The sequence below is a fragment of the Adiantum capillus-veneris genome, chromosome 28 (assembly GCF_014529385.1).
Source record: "Adiantum capillus-veneris isolate H3 chromosome 28, ASM1452938v2, whole genome shotgun sequence".
NCBI lineage: Eukaryota > Viridiplantae > Streptophyta > Polypodiopsida > Polypodiales > Pteridaceae > Adiantum > Adiantum capillus-veneris.
Window position 1 is genome coordinate 115,534,009 of NC_140958.1, and position 20,714 is coordinate 115,554,722.

Consider the following 20,714-nt stretch of genomic DNA (forward strand, 5'->3'; position numbering starts at 1 on the left):
TGTACTTTTCAATAGATTGAAGACGCTTAATTTCCAGACTAGAGAAAGAGTCCCTACTAGTTTTATCCTTTGCAAAAATCAAGTAAGCAGAAACACATTTATTCATTTCATTCTTAATGGAGATATGGCTTACAATTGGGAACAGCCAATCTCCTGCATCACCTTGAATCTTTATTTTCTTACCCCCATGATCAAAAGTGAGGGTCTTTTCCACATAATCGGGAATAGGTTTCATGTGAAAGTGCCATGGCATACCCAAGATGATATCACATCCCTCGATGGGTGCCATCAAAAATGATTCGCGGTCCTTGTACTCGCCAATCCGAAGATTGAGCTGTCCTTGCACGGGAGTTGCATTGGTTGTCAACCCCTCGAATGCCGATCCGGATGTAACCGGTGTGCCAAGCTCAGCCGGTGTAAGGCACAGACGTTCTGCAGTATCCAGGGAGATGAAGTTATGAGTGGATCCTGGATCATAGAGAATCAGTACTCGCTGGTTGTTCAAAGACCCCCAGCCCTTCAGAAGTTGACGCTTCCCTTTCTCCGTTTCTGTGTTTCCTTGAACATCTGGAATTGAGTTCGAGCTTGGCGGTGCAGGTTCCATCCTTGCTTTCTCTGGCCTCGTAGAGGCTTGCTCTTGTCGTTGATGCTTTAGCGGGCAATCCGGTTTCATATGTCCTTTCTCGCCACAGTAGAATCATCTTCCTTCCTCTCTGAAAGTTTGAAGTTGAGTAGGAGAAAGATACTTAGTTCGCTTGCCAGTGCCCTCTGGCTTCTTAGAATGGTCATTGTCTCTCAATGGAGGACGTTTTCTTCCTTGACCCCCTTGGTCATCGTAGACCCCTCTTTGTCTTGCACGGTAAGTGCTATGCTCCATCTTTCTGGGCGTCCCAGTTGAGTGAAAATCCTCAGCAATGATAACTGACTCCATCATCCTTTGAAGAGTATCATGCGGACACACCTTCATACTCTTTCGAAGCTGCGGTTGGAGACCCGCTTCGAACTTTCTTTTCTTTTCCTCGTCGGCAATCTTCATGAAGGGAGTGACCTTCAGAAGAACCGACCAATACTTGTCCACATAAGTCGTTACTCTTTCATGTTCCTTTATGATGCTACAAGCTCGATCAGCTGGGAGACAAGCGAGGAGAATAGAGCGGATGAGTCCACATCCTATGACAAAGAGATAGAATTTGATGAACGTGAACTGGTAAAGGTAAAGATTCCCTCTAATATGTTTGATGATATGGTAGTAGCCCATGTGCAAGAAGAGCAGGGAACAGAGCAAGTTGAGATGCTTGATGAAGACCAAATGGAGCGGTTTAGGCCTACAGATGATGTAATGCAGGGGCAAGCCAGTCCCATTCCTTCCGTATGTCCTGCTCGCAGTCAGGTAGAAGAAATTGTTCATAAAATTCAGATTTTAAGCTCTCCCAAGTTCTGGCCTGAGAACCTTCCAGATTCTTGGCTAACCACCAATTACTTGCCATTTCCTTGAGGTGCATCCCCACATGGCGTAATTTGGATTTTTCTGTGAAGTGCCCATTGGTAAAGGGAACTTCAAACTGTCTGATGAAGGACAGTGCTTTGGAGATGTCTCTCCGTCCGTTGTAGGTTTCGAACTTGATGTCCTTGTCGCCCGATTTGAAGACTCTCATGCGATGTTGAGACTTGCGACCATGCTTCTTGAATCTAGGCTTATCTTTAGGTTGATGTAGGGTAGTGGCAGTAGTAGCGGCTTCCTTCTTCTGACGAGATGATCGAGAAGTAGAAGTATAATCAGGAGAGTAAGATGGAGATGAGATAGACATGTCCTTGCTCTCATCTAGCAAAGAGAGCGCTTTTTCTTGGCCTTTCCTTGAAGTAGGCCGTTCATTCCGATCCGAAGATCCTTTGTGCACCTCGGCACGTTCTTCTTCTCTTGCCTCCTGTGGTCTCACGCCAACAGTGTTGTCTGGATGCTTGGCTGCATCAGTTCCATTCGTTTTCTTCATTCTGCCCAAAATCTTTTGGACGTCTGGCAATAGTAAGATTTGTTGCAACTCCGCAAGCTGAGCTTGCACTTGTTGAAGCTCCTCTTCAACGCTTCTCCCTTGGCTCGACATGGTTCTTCCCATTCTTCCCGGAATCGTCCTTCGTTGCAGAGAAAGAGAGGAGTCCGAGCTCTGATACGACTGTCACAAAACGGGAGCGTACACGAGCACTTAGAAAATCTGAAAATTATAATTCTTTGAGAACATGCGAGAAGGGAGAAGATCGACATAGTATTGGGGACTAGAAGATGGGCTAGTCCCCCCCCCGTAAAGAGTATTCTTTTATTCAGGGAGAATTATTATACAAGCACGAGAACCTAAGGAAACCCCTTCGTTCTGTAATCTTAGACCCGAAGGTCGTGCTTTCCCGTAAAGGGGCTTGGGCACAAGGCTGTTCCTTCCCGTAAGGGACTTAGGCGCGAAGCCGTGCTTTCCCGTAAGGGACTTATGCGTGAAGCCGTACTTTCCCGTAAGGGACTTAGGTATGAAGCCGTACTTTCCGTTAAGAGAACTTACGCGTGAAGCCGTACTTCTCGTAAAGGGCCTTCCCGTAAGGGACTTACGCGTGAAGCCGTACTTTCCCGTAAAGGGCCTTCCCGTAAGACGGGAGATTCCTGCAAAACAAACCACACAAACACGCGACAACAATTTGTATGACGAATCCACAATAGATACCTGTCACTCTTGCGCCGGAAAAGCGACTTCTGTGCTTCGTAGTCTCGCGATCTCTTGCGGCAGAGTTTTCTCTTGCTGATCTTGGTACCTCCCGTAAGTGAGGGCATGTGGTGCTTTTACAGCTCCCTGGCCACGGCACAGATAACTGCTCGCGTAGAGATCGCGGCCGTTTTTTTTTTTAATATTTTTTTTGGCGCTGTTCTACCTGAAATAGGGAGAGAGAATTCGCTGGCTGGTTTTGTTGCTTTATCTTCTAAGTGGCTGCTTTATTTTAATAATAAAGAGGCCGGTCACTTTATAAAATAAAGTGTGAATCTGTTCAAACTTTAAAAACTCACTCCGTTAGTGAAAACAATGCTACACGGACACATTCCAGGCGTCCCCGGGTGCAGGACACGACACAGATGCAATGCAGACACAGACTCCTCGCGGGAAAGCATCTGCCCTCCCGCGACTGTTCCTGATTTTCGTAAAAAGCTTCATTGAGCCCATCTTTATTCTTGTGCTTGCGTTCTTACGCGTACTTTCTTACTCAATTCGGATTTCCTCCTTAGCCTACGGGATGCCCCCTTACTGATGCACCCGTCACCCATCATGTGAGGCATTAGAGGCACTCGTAACGCGGCCCTTTCCACCGAACTTACGGAAACTCCTTCGCGATGTTTACTGTCACCCATCAAATGACACATCAGAGTTGTCCGTTCCTGATGGTAGTTCCTGTAGCTACAATCTTTTAACAGTTCTTAGTGCACATAATAAAATATCATAAAAAGAGATTTATCATTAAAAATAAGAAAATAGTCCAATTAGCAACAGTCCATGCCCTCTGTCTAGAGAGCCTCTACCCTCTCTCTGAGTGCTGAGTCCTACAAGACCCTCTCTGGGATGCGAAGTATCGTGCTCCCACTCCTCTGCGTGTCTGCCACAGTGAGGATCACTGGGGCATGGTCTGAGAAGGAGGTCCCTGCCAGGATGCCCACTGTCCCTCCCAAGTCAATGGAGTGGTCACTAGTGTAGAAGCGATCTATCCACGATAGATTCACTCCTCCCACTCTGCGGTTCAATCGAGATAAGGCAAGACTGTCTGGGGGCCTCACAAAACCAGAGTGCTGCCATGTATCTGAGACCCTCAGAGTCATACAAAACCTCTCCCAAGCTACCAACTCGACTCCATGCACAGTAGCATGGCTGCCACCAATCTTGTCAAAAGGGTCCTCCAACATGTTGAAGTCCCCTCCTATGCACCAATGATCTACCTGCGACAGAGACTCAACAATTTGTGACCAAAACTCTGCACGAACACTCGCCACATTGGGCGCATAGATGTTCAGGAAACCCACCAGGCCACCCTGAACCTGCATAGTAATCCACTGAGCCCTGCCTGGCACAATAATCCCTCTGCCCACAATGGCCTGGTGCAATGATTCTGCAATAGTCATACATACCCCACCCTGGATGCCTCTAGGTCCAAAAGCAGCTGACCAAAAAGTATCATATCGTCCACGCAAAGTTGACCACATCTCCGAATGCGGCTCTCACACAGATGGTGCTCCTGAAGCATAAGGAGATCAATCTCTCCTCCCACAAGGCAACGCTGAAGCTCCTGACGCAATCGGCCCCGCTGACGCTGAAACTAGGGCCCACCTAGTCCCTCCACGTTCCATGAGACGATCCTCATGGGGAACGAGAGAGAACAGATGTTGCCGCAACAACTAGATGGGCTATCTTCGAGGCTGGCTTGGATGGGGAGTAATCCGCATCCGGGCGTCCTCTAGATAGGCGTGACTGCAATGAGTGCCTAGCCCAAGCCCAAGCAGAGCGAGCCGTACATAAAGCAACCTCCTCTGTCCAGGAGTCCTCATGAATTTATACATAGCATGGCAAACATTGTGTATCACCAAAGAAGTAGACCACAATGTGCCTACATCCTTTTGAGTATGGGGGTGTAACTGCAAACTTGGCCAATGGCCACAAAGTCTGTAGCATGTCTGTAACTCCTAGTTCTCCCATGTGGTGAGAGAACTCAAGGACCTTTGTGTGCAACCATCCCAACACTGAGTCGAGAGTCCACTCTGTCTGGGCCCTGCCGCAAAAGGGGAAGGAGAAACCAACTGCTGAGTCCACGGCCTCTCTTCCCCTAGCGGCAAGGAAGAGAGTATGGACCCTGAAGCAGGTTGCCTCATGGTCTGCTGAGGGCTCGTTGAGAAAACGAGTGAAGCTATGGTCGAAGAAGTCCCAGCGGCGCCGAATGTCAATGCTCGTCAGACCACGAGGGATAGCTGCAAGGGAAGATGTATGTACCTGCAGAGGGGGCCGTAAGAAAGGCTGACCCTCTCTCGATAGGCGACTCGTGGCAAAGGAGTTGCCAAGAGATCTCCTAGCCGCCGGAGAAGGCCCTGCCCCCTGGGTCGACTGTGGAACTAGAGTGGGAGGGGGGACAGAAGGTGGGGCGGAGGATGAGGAAGAGGGGGGGAACTCTTGGGGGGGGGGGAGAGGCTGTTGAGGGTGAGGTTGGGGTGGTGGCTGGAGTAGGTACCTCCTCCTGCTCAAGAGGACCAAAGCGGTTCCCCGTGGGAACCCACTGCTGCTGAGTAGGCGCCTGAGGGCCACTTTGAATGCCAGGCTGACGCTGTGGCCCGTGTCGTCGTCTAACATGTGCCTGCTGCCATCCCTCCTCCGCTGGAGCCCAAGGATCAGAGGAGGGGGGGGGGGGGGGGGGTGCAGGGGCGGCAATGGCGGACGGCTATGTGTTGAGCCTATGTCTAGGTGTTAAGGCTAGGTTTATGATATTAGGCTCATAAGTACTTTCATGTGAGTGGCAAGTGAGGCTCAAGATTGTATTATGTCTCCAATGGAGTGTCCTAAGTAGGACCACAATTCAAGGATTGAACATAAGTTTGATCCTCCCATCCATGTGACATTGTCTTATTTCTATATAATAGGAAATAGGACTTGGATCTCCAATGTGCATTTGGTAATAAGTATGAAATTCATACTTATTTCATGAGAGGCACATGAGACATCCTAAGAGGCACCACCAACATGGCGGGAGCGCTGGCAGCAACGGGCAAGGGCGAAGGGGATGGTGGCGCGAACGGCTGCAGAGCATGGGGGGAACGCGCGGACGAGCATGGGAGGCGAGAGGGCAGACAGGGCAGCGGGGGGGGGACAGCGAGGGCTAGCGGGCAGCGGTGTTGGGGGGGGGGGGGGGGGGGCGGCAGCGAGGGGGGAATAGCAACAACGAGCTCTGACATCCACCAAATGTTGCATTGTTGTCAACAATTGGGTGTTAAGTTCTACTAAGGCTCATAGATATTACATTTTGATGGGATAGTTTGAAGAGTGTATGGAGTACTTGTGAAAACATTGATCTTTAAATTGGAATCATAAGTATACAAAGAACCTGGGAAACCTTGATGTCAAAATTGTAAAGTGAACATAGCTTTGCCTTGCTCTAGAAGTAGAAGTAGAGCTTGAAGAAACTTTGAGAACCTTGGATGGTTACTTGTAAGAGCTACCATGTTAAATGCCACTCCTTTGGAAGCTTGGATTAGTTGTCCTACGAAACTAAATTTTGAAATGTGGTAGTTTGTGATAGAGAAAGCATTGCTATTTTATTTTTCACAATAATGAAAGAATAGAGGATTTGTTTTTTAAGGTCCCAAGGAATAATTTTTCTACAAGTACAAATACCAAAACTTGATTTTACTCGAGAGAAAATGTTGAAATGTGTGTCAGCTAGAATACTCACTACGACAACAAACAACCCAAAGGCCAAAAGAAAGTTGAGCATACAAAATGAGAAGAAGTTTCCGACACTTGTATGTAGGAAGAGGGTTCTTTCTCTCACCCTTTTCCATATAGTGCTCAAGATCCTGAGATTGTTGGGAGAGGCCACATATTGGCCATTGACCCCCCTTCAGTTCCAATGTTACTCACCCCAATATCATTTATCATCCCCTCAATATGAAAATCTCTTTAGTGAGAGCTTGTGAAAAGTCTTTTTTTTTTTTTTTTGCTTATTTGTTATCCCATTGTTTCTTAACACTGTAATCCTTGATGATTCTTTCAACTCTAGTAGTATTTTAAAAATGCCTCAAATTTAAAGGCATTACATTTTTTTAATTAGCACAATTTTTGATGGAAGAGCTATTCAGAAAGAAGTAACTCTTCCATATCAACAATGTTAAGCAGTGCTTCCGAAATTGTCATTGTATATACAGAAACACAACAATATACCTATGTGTTGAGCCTATGTCTAGGTGTTAAGGTTAGGTTTATGATATTAGGCTCATAAGTACTTTCATGTGAGTGGCAAGTGAGGCCTTGGAGAGATGAAGTATCCATTGTAGGAAAAGGTAGGACCACATCCTTCAAGAATTCCTCCACTAGTATGGAGACATTTCCTTGCCCTATCTTTGTACCACCACAAGTAAAATCTGGATCTATTCTACACACACAACCAATACCAACAATTTCATTGTCAAGTATCATATGTACTTTCTCCCCAGATTCGAAGTCCATCCTGTAAGTGAAAAAGATTACATAGTCATAGAAAAATACTCTTAAAACATTGTTAAATCCATAGTCATAGAAAAAGATAACATTGTTAAATCCATAGTCATAGAAAAATACCCTTCACACAAAAAATCATGCTACAACATGAAAAAGGTTTGCATAGGTGGGACAAGTGGTGAACCTTGAGACCAAATCCTCCTTTCTATATTAATGGAAGCAAGGTTGGAAATATGGTGGATCTTGAAACCAAAGCCTCCTTGCTATATTAGAGCATAGGTTGGACAAGTGGTGGACCTAGTTATAATACCCAATGCCACCTATCAACTACTATAGGACTATGCTTTCCAATGTCCAAGTATCCCTTGAGTCTTGCAAGGTTGAACACGTGGTGGATCTTGAAACTAAAATCCTCTTTCTATATCAGATCATAGCTTGGACAAGTGGTGGACCTAATTATAATGCCCAATATCCAAGGTGAAATATCTTAGAACCTTGCTACCTTGCTTGCCAATGTTTACGTAGCCCTCCTTTCTTTAATGGAAGCAAGGTTGGACAAGTGGTGGACCTTGAAACCAAAGCCTCTTTGCTATATTAGAGCATAGGTTGGACCTAGTTGTAATACCCACTGCCACCCATCAACTACTATAGGAATATGCTTTCCAATGTCCAAGTATCCCTTGAGTCTTGCAAGGTTGAACACATGGTGGATCTTGAAACCAAAATCCCCTTTCTATATCAGAGCATAGCTTGGACAAGCAGTAGACCTAGTTATAATGCCCCTCCTTTCTTTAATGGAAGCAAGGTTGGAAAAGTGGTGAATCTTGAAACCCAAACCCTTTGTCTATATTAGAGAATAGCTTGGACAAGTGGTGGGCTTAGTTGTAGTATCCAATGTACAAGGTCCAAGGTGAACTATGGAAAGACCTTACTTCCAAAAACAAAGTCGTACTCCAATGGAGTGTCCTAAGTAGGACCACAATTCAAGGATTGAACAGAAGTTTGACCCTCCCATCCATGTGACATTGTCTTATTTCTATATGGTAGGATATAGGACTTGGATCTCTAATGTGCATTTGGTAATAAGTATGAAATTCACACTTATTTCATGAGAGGCACATGAGACATCCTAAGAAGCACCACCAACAAGTGAGGGAAAAACTTAAATTTGAGACTCACATGTAGGTGTTAGTGGCTCATTTTCAAAGGGCGCTAATAAAAACTAGTATGTGTGCCTTAAACTAAGTTTGAGCTGCATACCCACTTGCTATTAGGTGAGGCACTTAGGATCAACCTCATCTTAGGATCCTACATAGAAACAACAAGTTGATCTTTAACTTACATTTGAGCCCCATATTCCATGTACTAGTGCCTTGAACTAAGTTTGAGCATGTCCACTTGCTAGTTTAAGTGAGGCATGTGAAAATCAAAGTTAACTTCAGTCGTCTTCTTAGTATCCCACACAACAAAAAAAGCGAGGCTCAAACTTACTTTTGAGCCTTCTATTCATGGGATAGTGTCTCATTTCTATATTGCATAAAGGGTCTCCCCAAAAATCATAAGGTCAAACTTAAGAAAAATACTCTAATTTTAAGTATCATCTAAAAACGGGACTTGAATAGTTCCCAAAATTCCTAAATATGACTTATCATCAAAACAAGTGTGTTCTACATCCTGCACAATCTTTGCCATATATGCATAGTGATGTGCTACATATCCATCATACGCCAAATACTCCACGGGCTTCTTGACTCTAGAAGACCTTCTTAGCTATGTATGCATGCCTTCCAAGGCCTTTTTAACGCTAGGTGTCTTTAAAGAGGGTATCCTAAACTCCTCATCAAGAATATGCTCAGAACCATTTGAATTTCCATCTACATCATCATGACTTGCACTCAAGTTTGGTAGCTTTGGGGCATCATCAACCTTTTCCTTACCCTTTCTTGATACATTAGATGAGCTAGCAGGGCTTTCCTTTTCATGCAACCCGCCACTCCAAGGCTTTTCAACAACACTTATACTAGGTGACACTTGCGGTCCACTCAAAACCTGCGAAGAAGGACTTGCATTTTCTGTCACCACATTCTCCTTTACATCAGCCCCAATATCATGTTCTACATCAGCATAACGACTTGCCATCTCATTAAAAACCACATCCCTGCTCACCCTTAACTTATGCGTGACAGGGTTGTAATATTTGTACCCTTTTTTCTCAAGAGAGTACCTAATGAAAACACATTTTTCAGCCTTTGGATCGAGCTTAGTTCGTAGCTCATCTGGCACATGCACATAAGAAATGCATCCAAACACTTTTAAGTGTGCCATATCAGTTTTCTTCCAGAAAACTGAGTCATATCATGTACTGCAGCAGCAGACAGCAAGAGTACTGTTCATGATATACACAACTATAGACATAGCTTCAACCCAATAACAATGGGGCATGCTCTTCTCAGACATCAACACTCTTGCAATTTCTGCAATGTGCATGTTCTTTCACTCAGCAACACCATGTTGTTGTGGAATATACCTGCATGAAAATTGCCTTTGAACTCCATGCTTTTTCAGAAAACTGTTAAACTCATTGGAGAAGTATTCTCCCCCTCCATTTGACCTCAGGCACTGTACATGTTTCCCTATCTGTTTTTCAGCCATAGCCTTAAAATTTTGAAAGTGAGTAAACACCTCACTCTTCTCCTTCATGAAATACACCCATACTTTGCGAGTATGGTCATCAGTAAAGGTAACATAAAACCTGCATCCACCCATAGACGCAGTCTTTGTTAGACCCATACATATGAGTGTACCAACTCTAGCACATTGCTGCTTACATGCTTGTCTTTTGGAAATAAACCTCTTGATTGCTTTCCAAACTGATATGCTTCACAAACCTTTTGCATATCAGCAACCTTAAACATGGGCAAACCTGTTACAAGTTCTCGGCTTTGCATTGTTTTCAGCCTTTGCACATTTACATGTCCAATTCTTTTATGCCACATTTCTACATCTACAACAACACCTGAACCTTGTGCAAACATTGCTGCATTCATCTTAGACACAATTACATCAAGAGTAAACATTCTGCCCTTCTTCTTTCCTTGCGCAACCAGCTTTCCATTCTTCTTGTATTCTTCTACATACAGTCCATCCGCATTGAACCTTACCAACCCTGCTCAACCATTTTCCCAACTGAAACCAAGTTCTTTGTAATGTTAGGCACATGAAGTACATCAGCCAAGTACTTTACATTGACATCCTGTAATGACAATGGAACATTCCTTGTATGCGCAATAGGATGTGTGGTATCATCCCAAATCTCTACACAACTAGGATTCTGCAAGGTCTGCAATTCCTTGAACCATTTTCCATGGCTGGTCATGTGATTCGAAGCACCCGAATCCACATACCACACATTTTGACTTCATTTTGATGCATTTACAGACATGTTATTCATCAAGTGTTGCATCACAAATAGCCTCTCAGAATCATCTATATTCGTGCTGGTAGACACATAATTGTTCTGTTGCCTTCTTTTACCTTGCTGTCTTGTTGGACAGTCATTCTGAAAATGACATGTTCCTCCACAATTCCAGCATTCTTTGCTATCATTTCCTGCATTGTTTCTTTGGAAATATCTATGAACTCTCCCCCTGCCTGTCACAAGACGGGCACCACGTTCCAATAGAAAAGAACGGACTTTTAACACTTCAATAACAACTGAACTAAAAGAGAGACGACACGCAACATGGAGTGGCGGAATTCCACCCCAGAGAGTATTGGCCCCAAACCTTGGCGCCCCTTTCGATATTTCTTTATATTGCATCAACACAGTACAAGCCAATACTCCAAACTTTGCACATTTTCCAGGAAGCATGCCAGAGAATGAGCCCCTAACCTCATATTTAAAGGCCCTAGGCCCCAAAAGCAGTTTACAGTGAAAAGCCTTCAAACTCAAAAGCATCTAGTCCAAAAGCAATGCCAAAAAGTTGCCAGCGTAATGTACGGAAATCTGTACATCCTGCCATATCATCATGCCTGCGCAATTTTCGTAGGTCTGTCGCAAGTCTCTTATTGTGTGTATGAGAGAGTCCTGTTATATTTTAATCCTTTATGTCACTTGGGGCCCCATCGGACAGGGTCCCCATATGTTGGTAGGACTTCTTCTTCTATTACTTATTCTTAGTTAGGGTTTCGGCCCCTCGGCCGACATTTGCAAGTTGAGTCCCTTCTTTAGGGCTTTGACACGTGAGCAGTTTGTGACATCTCTCCTTCTTGAAAGAGAGTAATCGCGGATAATCGTCCGCGATTACAACATATCCGCAAAACAACTCAAGTTAGCTCAAAAATTTCTAAGAGACATTTCGAGGGACAATCAGTTTGCTCTTATTGTTAAGGAGTTAGCTTCTTTTTTCAGCTCTTTTGATCAAGGAGTTAGCTTGTCCTTTCAGCTCTCTTGATCAAGGAGTTTCTCCTTTCGTCCAGATCGGAACTCTCGATCGTCACCAAAACAAGTTCAAAATAGATACCATCCATTTCAAAAAAATTTCAAACAAGATCACCAAACAAGTTCTCAAACAGAAGTCAAACTTAAAAAGCAGTCTCGACATCGATCGAGCTTCGAGAAGTCGACTGAATTTCCATCGTGAAACCTGCACCAAAAATTAGGGTTAAGTTCTTTCCATGAGGTCGTAGTCGAGCACAGCATGGTCCATCAGCTTTTGGACAGAGAGTGTTTTTGTTGGCGGCGACGGTAGTCCCAAGATAGCAATTGCACTGGATCTCCAAGTTCATTTGCTCCTGAAGAGACATCTACTGAGAGATGTTGAGAAGTTTCAAGTTACAATCTGCTAGGGTTTCCATGGCAAGAATTTCAGGATACCCCACTTTGCCAGAAGTTGCACTCCGAAGGAAGATGTCAGAAACCATATAACTTCAGGCAAAAATTTTCTTGAAAGCTTACCAAGTACTGGGAGTATGCTGCTTGGTAGCTATCAAAATTCGCATAGCACTGCCTCTAAGAAAAACAGCAGCTCGAAACAAATCTTGGATCCTTCTCTTGTAAGTGATCATTATTGGTTATGCCTTGTAAGACATGAGCTGTGAAGATGGGAGCGCACCCGATGCGCGATGAAGTAAGAGTGGGAGTGGCTAATAAGTCCGGATTGTAGGGCGAAGATACCTCAAATAAAGTCTCTCGTTTGCTCTATCTTCTCTTTTGTGGGACCGGTATGCTTTCACAAAAGCACACGCCTGATGCTCTGATACCACTTTCACAAGACGGGCACTACGTGCCAATAGAAAAGAACACACTGAATATACTTTTAGCACTTCAATAACAACTGAACTGAAAGAGAGAGACGACACATGACATGGAGTGGCAGAACTCCACCCCAGACAGTATTGGCCCCAAACCTTGGTGCCCCTTTCGGTATTTCTTTATATTGCATCAACACAGTACAAGTCGGTACTCTAGACTCTGCACCTTCTCTAGGAAGCATGCTAGAGAAGAGCCCTAACCTCATATTTAAAGGCCCTAGGCCCCAAAAAGCAGTTTACAATGAAAAGCCTTCAAACTCAAAAGCATCTGGTCCAAAAGCAATGCCAAAAAGCTGTCAGCATAATTTACGAAAAATCCGTACAGCCTACCACATTATTAGCCAGTGAAAAACGCGAAAATCCGTACAGCTTGCCATGTCATCATGCCACGTCGTTAGCAGTTTTCCAAAATCTGCCGCAAGTCTCTTTTTGTGTGTGTGTGAGAGTCCTGCTTTATTTTAATCCTTTATGTCACTTGGGGCCCCATTGGACGGGGTCCCCATACGTTGGTAGGACTTCTTCTTTTGTTACTTGTCCTTCTTAGGGTTTAGGCCCCTCGTCTGACATCTGTAAGTTGACTCCCTTATTTAGGGCTTTGACATGTCAGTAGTTTGTGACACTGCCTCTGGACTGTCCACGTCCACGAGTGTTTGATCCCTGTGCATCATTCATCTGCTGCTGTTGTTGGCCTTGATTTTGGTTGCCATGGCCACGACCTCGTCCTTGACCTGCACCACGTCCTCTACCTCTACCTTTGTTTGAGTAGAAGGCCCTCTCAGAACTGTTTCAGCCTTGTGAAGAAGATGCGTCTTTACCAAGGTTCTTTTCTTCATCAATCAGCATGGGAGTCAAATCTGAAAAGCTAGGAATGTTTTCCCTAGTCTGAATAGAGGTCTTGAACACATTGTATGCAGGTGTCAAGCCACGCAAGCATACCTAAACTTTATCATCATCCTCAACTGTCACACCAATTGAGCCTAGAGATTTGCATATTGCTTTGATCTTCAAGGTGTAAGCATTAACTAACAAGTTGTCCTTGATTGTATTCAGCTCATTCTTCAATTGAATCTTCCTTACCTTTGTGTAGCGATACTAACCTATCCCCAGCCACTTTGGGTGAAATGGCATCTTGGATATGCCCAATCATGCTATCATGTATGCTCACAGATAGCCAATACATCACCTTCCTTGCTCCTTGATTTCAATCCCTGAATGCCTTTGTCTGCACAGCAGTGGCATTTCTCTCAGGTACAATTGGTCACCGTCTATGTACTCCCAATAGCCTTTACCCATCAGGAAGTTGGTCATCCTAAACTTCGAAGCATGGAAGTTGTTCTTATCCAACTTGTCACCAACAATCTTGCCAAGTGCATCATTGTTGTCCATTTCTGCAAATAGTTAGAAATTTGCACAAGCACTCAATTATCTGTTGTGGTACATGCTGTCACCACAATTTACATACATATACCAAGTAGCACCTGCAATTCTCCTGTGCAGTGCGTACACTGTCCGTATGCCAAAACCTGATGTTTGCAGACAAAAAAATTGAAACCTGCAGAAAATTGAAACTTACTTGTGAGCTGGTGGTAGGTGTGCCATCACTCTCGGTGGGTAGACCTGTCGGTGAAGTACAACTGTAGTATCACTAGCAAGGATCTCCAATGATGAATGTCGATCGGGAATCAGCTAGGTGGACCACGACCTGAGCTTGATATCTTAACACAAGATTTTTGAACAATGTAGGATCTATCAAATCAGTTAAATCCTGAGAAATATAAATTTATGGTATGCCAGGCCAAGATTCTAGGACATATAGTATCCGAAAATGGCATTTCGACTGATTTGGAAAAAATCAAGGTCATTTGGAAAAAATCAAGGTCATTGTTCATCTTCCATGACCAACAAATTATACGGGTGTGCAAATCTTTATGGGCCATTGTGGCTATTATCGGTGTTTTATTTACATGTACGCAGCAATTGCACGACCTTTACATGCACTACTAGTTGTTTTCAATTGGAGAAACTAAAGAAGGCTTTAGTTAGTGGACCTATTTTAAAAGCTCCGAACTGGAACGCCCTATTCCACGTGCACATTGACGCTTCAAATTTTGCGATCGCGTGCATATTGGCTCAACCAGGGGAGCACAACATGGACTTCCCGATGTCATATGCCAGGAGGCTGTTGAACATAACTGAAAAGAACTACACCACCACAGAGTGTGAAGGATTGATTATGGTGTATGCGGTCAAGAAGTTTCGACATTACTTACTGGCAAACCATTTTGTCTTTTTCGTCGACCACCAAGCTCTCCTTTACTTGGTAAATAAACCTTGCAGCACAGGACGAATTGTTAGATGGATTGTCATTCTTCTGGATTTTTATTTCACAGTGGCAGTCAAGAAGGGGGTAACGCACAAACGTGCAGACCACATGAGTAGAAGTAGAAATGATGAGGAGCCTACAGGGGTAGATGATGACCTACCAGATGCAACTCTATTTCACATAGAGTCAGTACCCAAATGGTGCCGAATGATTGCTGAATTCTTATCCACTACCATCTTTAACACAAGGAATAACAATGTCCAGGCTCAAGAAAATTTCTTGGAAGCATGGAGTCGCTTTCAACTAATCTCTGGACGGCTATATCATTTAATGGATGATGGAATCTTGTGCTTAGTGCCAAATTTAGAAGAATATCCTAGGATACTTCAGAACGCGCATGTGAGTTTCACAGGCCAGCATAGATTGAGGCAAGGAACCATAACTCAAATATTATGCAGTGGGTACTGGTGGCCAACAATGAACTTTCATGTCACTACTTTTGTTATAAAAGTATGAAAATCATGTCAACATCACCCATTGTATTCACATGCCACTCTTTACAAGGTTACTCCTATTTCGGGATGGGCTAAAAATATTGTAGCATGCATCGTGTTTGGAAAGGTCACCAAGGACATTCCCTTACAGATACAAAAACAATTGTAGGCTGATGCTAAGGACTATACATTAGTCGGGGATCAACTGTATAAAAAGGACATTGATGGCAAACTCTTTTTGTGCGTATGCGACGAAGAATATATTCCTATCCCTCACCAAGCACACTCAGGAGTAGGAAGCGTTCGTTTTAGTTCACGAACAACATTCTATGATCAAGAATATGGTGGCCGACATTCTTCCATGATGCTGAAGCATTTGTAAAACGTTGCGAAGAGTGTCAATGCTCCAAAGTACCCAACATGTTTGATCTCATGCCTCTCAGACCAATGTTAAGCACATGTGCTTTTGCTAAATGGGGTTTAGACTTTGTAGGTCCCATTAAACCACCTGCCAAGAACACACGCAAAATACATATTGGTAGCCACAGATTATCTCACTAAGTGGGTTGAAGCTAAGGCCACGGTCAAGAATGATGCTCGTACCACAACAAAATTCTTAAATGAAAACATATTCACCTGCTATGGACTACCAATTGAGCTTGTGAGTGATGAAGGCACACATATCATAAATGAAGTGATTGAATATCTCCTCTAAGAATTCATGGTCATTCATCATAAATCCACTCCTTATCATCCCCAAGCTAATGCTCAGGCTGCGAGCACAAATAAGGTGCTATGCACTGCTTTAACGAAGGTAGTGGAAGGATCACAAAGTGACCGGGAACTTAAGCTCAACAGTGTCTTGTGGGCATACCGCACAACTTACAAAACAACCATAAATTGCACACCATACGAACTTTTGTTTGGCTTGAATGCAATCATATCCATCAATTTTTTAATCCCTACTCTACGTGTTGCAAAGTCCTTGGAATGGACGTGTCACGAGCTATCAAACAGAGTGGAGGAATTAGAACGACTTGGGGAACGACGGAGAACGACTATCATGTGCATTTATGTGGAAAAATGAAGGCAAAAACACTGGTATGATACCAATGTACGCACTGAAGAGTTTCAAAAGGGGGATTTAGTTTTGATATATACTCTCAAGAAACACAAGCGCAAATTGAAAATGAGGGGCTTAGGGCCTTATGTAATTAATGACGTTACTTCAGGAGGTGCAATACGTCTAGAAACTTTGGATGGTGAGTCCATGGCTAATTTCATTAATGGAAGTTGTTTAAAACGTTTTCATGAACCACTAACATAATAAATGTTTGAGAAAATGCATGCTGCTAAGACCAGGAAATTAGCACTGGAAACCATGAAGAGAAGCTCAAGAGGAAGCTCGACTTCGCGTAGGAAAAGCTAAAGCGAAACGACATCAAGTTTGACTATGTTGCACCAATGCTTCTCAAGGTTGGAATTGACAATAAAAACCACACTTCTGCTGCCCTTTTGGATTGAAGGGCTTCAGTGAATGTAATGGCGGAACACACTTTGAAGCATATGTCCAACAGTCAATGACTTCCACAACCGTGAAGCTCAACAGTGTCACAAACCAAACGGTCGATTGCAAAGGCACATCAAGAGTATCAATCTATGTGGATGGCTATAAGGAGGCCTGACTTTTTTATGTCACAAAGGAGAAGGACAGTGCACATGACATCATACTCGGCCAGGCGTGGGTGCATAAACATCTGTGTCAATTTGACTGGGAGGAGCGAAGTATCAATCTTGAATTTGGTACAACAAAACTCAACCTTTCGGCTGCCACGGCAACTACTGCCATTCTTGCCATCTCAATTGCAACTCTGGATGCTACAACACAATCACCAATACCATTGAAATAGAAAACAAGTGTGCCACACAAACAAAACCTTCAAAGCAGATGATTGCCAAAACCGTTGCTACAAGCACAAAACTTCTTTGAAGGCAACAACCACATTTGGGTGCCAAAAGCCAAAGCTACCTCAACCACCAAACGCCAGTTTTATCAAAGATCGAAGCTAGTGCCAACAATAGCCACTCAAAAATGGTGGATACCAACAACGCTGCTACGGGCACAACACTTCACGGAAACAACTACATTTGGATGCCAAAGGCTAAGAAAAGTTCAACTTTACCAGGGTATAAGTTCAAATCAAAACCTACTCCCCAAATGCATCTGCCAACATCAAAGCCAATTGTTCTACCAATTTCTACCCAAATCCAAAAACAAAAATCAATGGCAACAAATACACAACTCCAACCGAGCAAGGGAAAAAAGACTATAGAGGTGCCCTATTCATAGGCCGAATTGAACAAGATAGACCAAACATCACAGCCCTGCCGCCAAGTTCAACCTCAATCTACCTTCCGGACTTGCAGATACAGGATTCACGAGTCCATTTCCGCCACAGAGCTCTACTCTTGCAATGCAAACTATTTGGCCAAAGCTCTTTGCCCACGGAAAGTCAAGTCGCTATTAGCTAATGCAAACAACATAAGAGTCAAAAGTCGGGCATTTCGAACCAAAACGTGTTCGGATATTAGTCCTAAAAGCTTTAAGTAATAAATTGTGTGTAGATTGCCTGCATTTATAAACTTTAACATGTTAATATGTTTTAATTCTTAGCTGGGAGGCAGGACTATTTAAACGTGTCACTTACGCGGGAAGGGTAAGCATAAGTGTCAAAGTCTATTATTCTTAAAAAGATGGATGTTGAAGTGGACAGTTGTGCAGACACACACAAACACCCCCCACTCACATATGCACACCACAAGTGAATCAGAGAGGAAATTTCTGTGAGGAGAGCAATAATGTTCTTCTACAAATGCCACTTGACGACGGTTGGACTCCAACACTTGTTTATATTTGGAATTGTTCCGTTAATGGCTCGAGTACCTTTAGCAAGACTGCTTGCACCGTATAATGTTCCCCATGCATGAACTGCAAGTTCATATAGGGTATTGGCATGAACAATACTTTCATTATACACATTTCTTAACAAACCCATGCATAGAAACATGCACAAGAAAGACAACAGCCATCAACAAACTTCAGAGACAAAAGGGAAAGAAACAACAGTTTTTGAGAGGAATAAATTAGCTTGGATCTCACTCATGGAGATAGCTTTGTCGGATTTGATTCTAAGGAAGCATATATACAACCTAAGAATCATACCTACAGAAGGGTTTGTCCATCAGACATTGTTTGCCCCTCTCGCTGCAACAGTTTCTAAAACTATGCCTGCAAAACAACAAAAATAGGGCATTTTGGGACACAAAATGAGGCATAAAACGGGCAAATAGAATTCAACAACCACCAAAAGCTATTAAATCTCTCTTGGAATATAAAACAAGAAGCCTATGAAGTGGTTACTCAGCTTGAGGTCATCTTCCCATGCAACGCATCTGTTCTTCAATAAGGTCATCGTGCAAAGTACAAGCTGCTCCGACTACAGACATTCAGAGCCATGGGAAAATTTTTACACAGTCCATAAATGATGTTTAATATTCTAGTACTCATCTAGAAGTGTTTAACTATGGCGAAAACCAACCTCAACCCATTTGAACCTCATTTACCATTGCATTGAAGACCACCAAAATCAGAGAAATTCAAGTTGTACGCAGCTTGTCACTTATGCCCACTTCAAGAGGAGGAATTGTGATCCAACTCTATCATATTCTCTACAAAGCTTTGATCTAAGAAAAAAGGAGAGAATCCAACAATTTGGATGCACCAATGGTATGAACTTTCATGAATACGGGCCAAAAAGACTCAAAACAGGATGTATTTTCTGCTCATTTTGAGACAGTTTCTTAGTGAAATGGGTCAAACAAAGACCAAATATTGCAAGAATGGATATGGGCATTCCAGGAACTTTATTTGAATCAAAGAAGCTGAGAGTCAAAGTCTAAGTCTTAGCCTTACACTCATGCACTAATGCACAATGAGGACAGAGTGGAAATCCTTGACAACGCAAACCCTCTCCAGACACATGGCAGCTCTTTTGACACTTAAGTGTGTCAGACTTGCTACATTTAATCTTTAGAGCACCCATCACAAATCTTCTCTTGCACAACATGCTTTTTAATGATTGCTAATTTTGTATGCATCAATAGGGTGTCCCACATTCGGCTACATGCATTGGACACACTTCAATTGTTTTACCAAAAAACACTTCATATGCACAATGCAACTCTCCAGGTTTTAGCAACTCTAATAAAGGATGAAGGAACTTTTCTCCCGATGGGTTTTTTCCCTTCATCAACCTTTTTCATTTTCTTTGTACTTTTTTCAAAAATTGAGAAGCCATTCACAAGGTACGACCAAGTCAAGACAGGGGGAGCTCCACTTCACCCATCCCTTACATAAAGAGGACTTCCCAAAACTATAACCTCACCATTAGCACTTCAAAATAAAAAATCTTGTAACCTAAAGTATTAAAAAAGAGCAGCAACATTGTTACCAACGGACTTCCAAGCTATCTGGCCACCAAGGGCTTACACACACATACAAACAAACACACACACACACACATATCTATATTATTTTGTTAAATTAGTGAAATATAAAAAGTGTAGAGAAGCTTCAACTCTTGCCGTTGTATTAATCCAATGAAGAGATTGCATTGATCCAAGCTATGGATTACAAGTGACTTACATACCTAGGTCTAAAATCTCATGTAATTTCACATTGAGTGGAAACATTACCCAAAAAATGAAACTTATCATGAGCCCCACTCATGACATAAAAAGGAAAGGTTACCGTGGTAAAATGAGTTTAGTGGGTTAACTCATCGGAATAATTACAAAAGATAGTGCTAGCTCTTCTTGTTAGGTCTGTTGTCAGCTCATCAAAACACTATTTATGATCCAATGTTATCGAACACAAGCACCATATCATCTACTTCATTAACATAAGAGCATTTAGATACAACTTTATATCCCATCTCATCATCACTGAATCTCTCCTCATGTGTTTGAAAGGAACCTAAGGAATCTTCAGCTTCCCAGTTTGCTATTTTAGAAGGTGCATAAATCAATCACATATTACAAGAAACATTCACTAGATCTGCAGCATGGCTAGGATTCAAGCAGTTACGACATTTTGCATTCGCAAAATCCAAAGCATACCAATTTATTTCACAACTTCCATTAGAAGCAGCCACAAATAATGGGTAGATAATATTCAAATAGTAGTATATAGCAACTCTATTTTTTCACCACCATAGAGGACCACTCATTTTCTTTATTGTTTCAATGTGCCAAGGATATCCAAACAGCCCAAGTCTATTAGCATAGTCAACACATTGATGAAAT

The 20,714-nt window shown here is 43.0% G+C and overlaps 1 pseudogene; it reads right to left on the reverse strand.

The window, feature by feature from the left end:
* Positions 1 to 8,990: 8,990 nt before the first annotated feature.
* Positions 8,991 to 13,919, reverse strand: LOC147421142 (uncharacterized; annotated as a pseudogene).
* Positions 13,920 to 20,714: the final 6,795 nt, after the last annotated feature.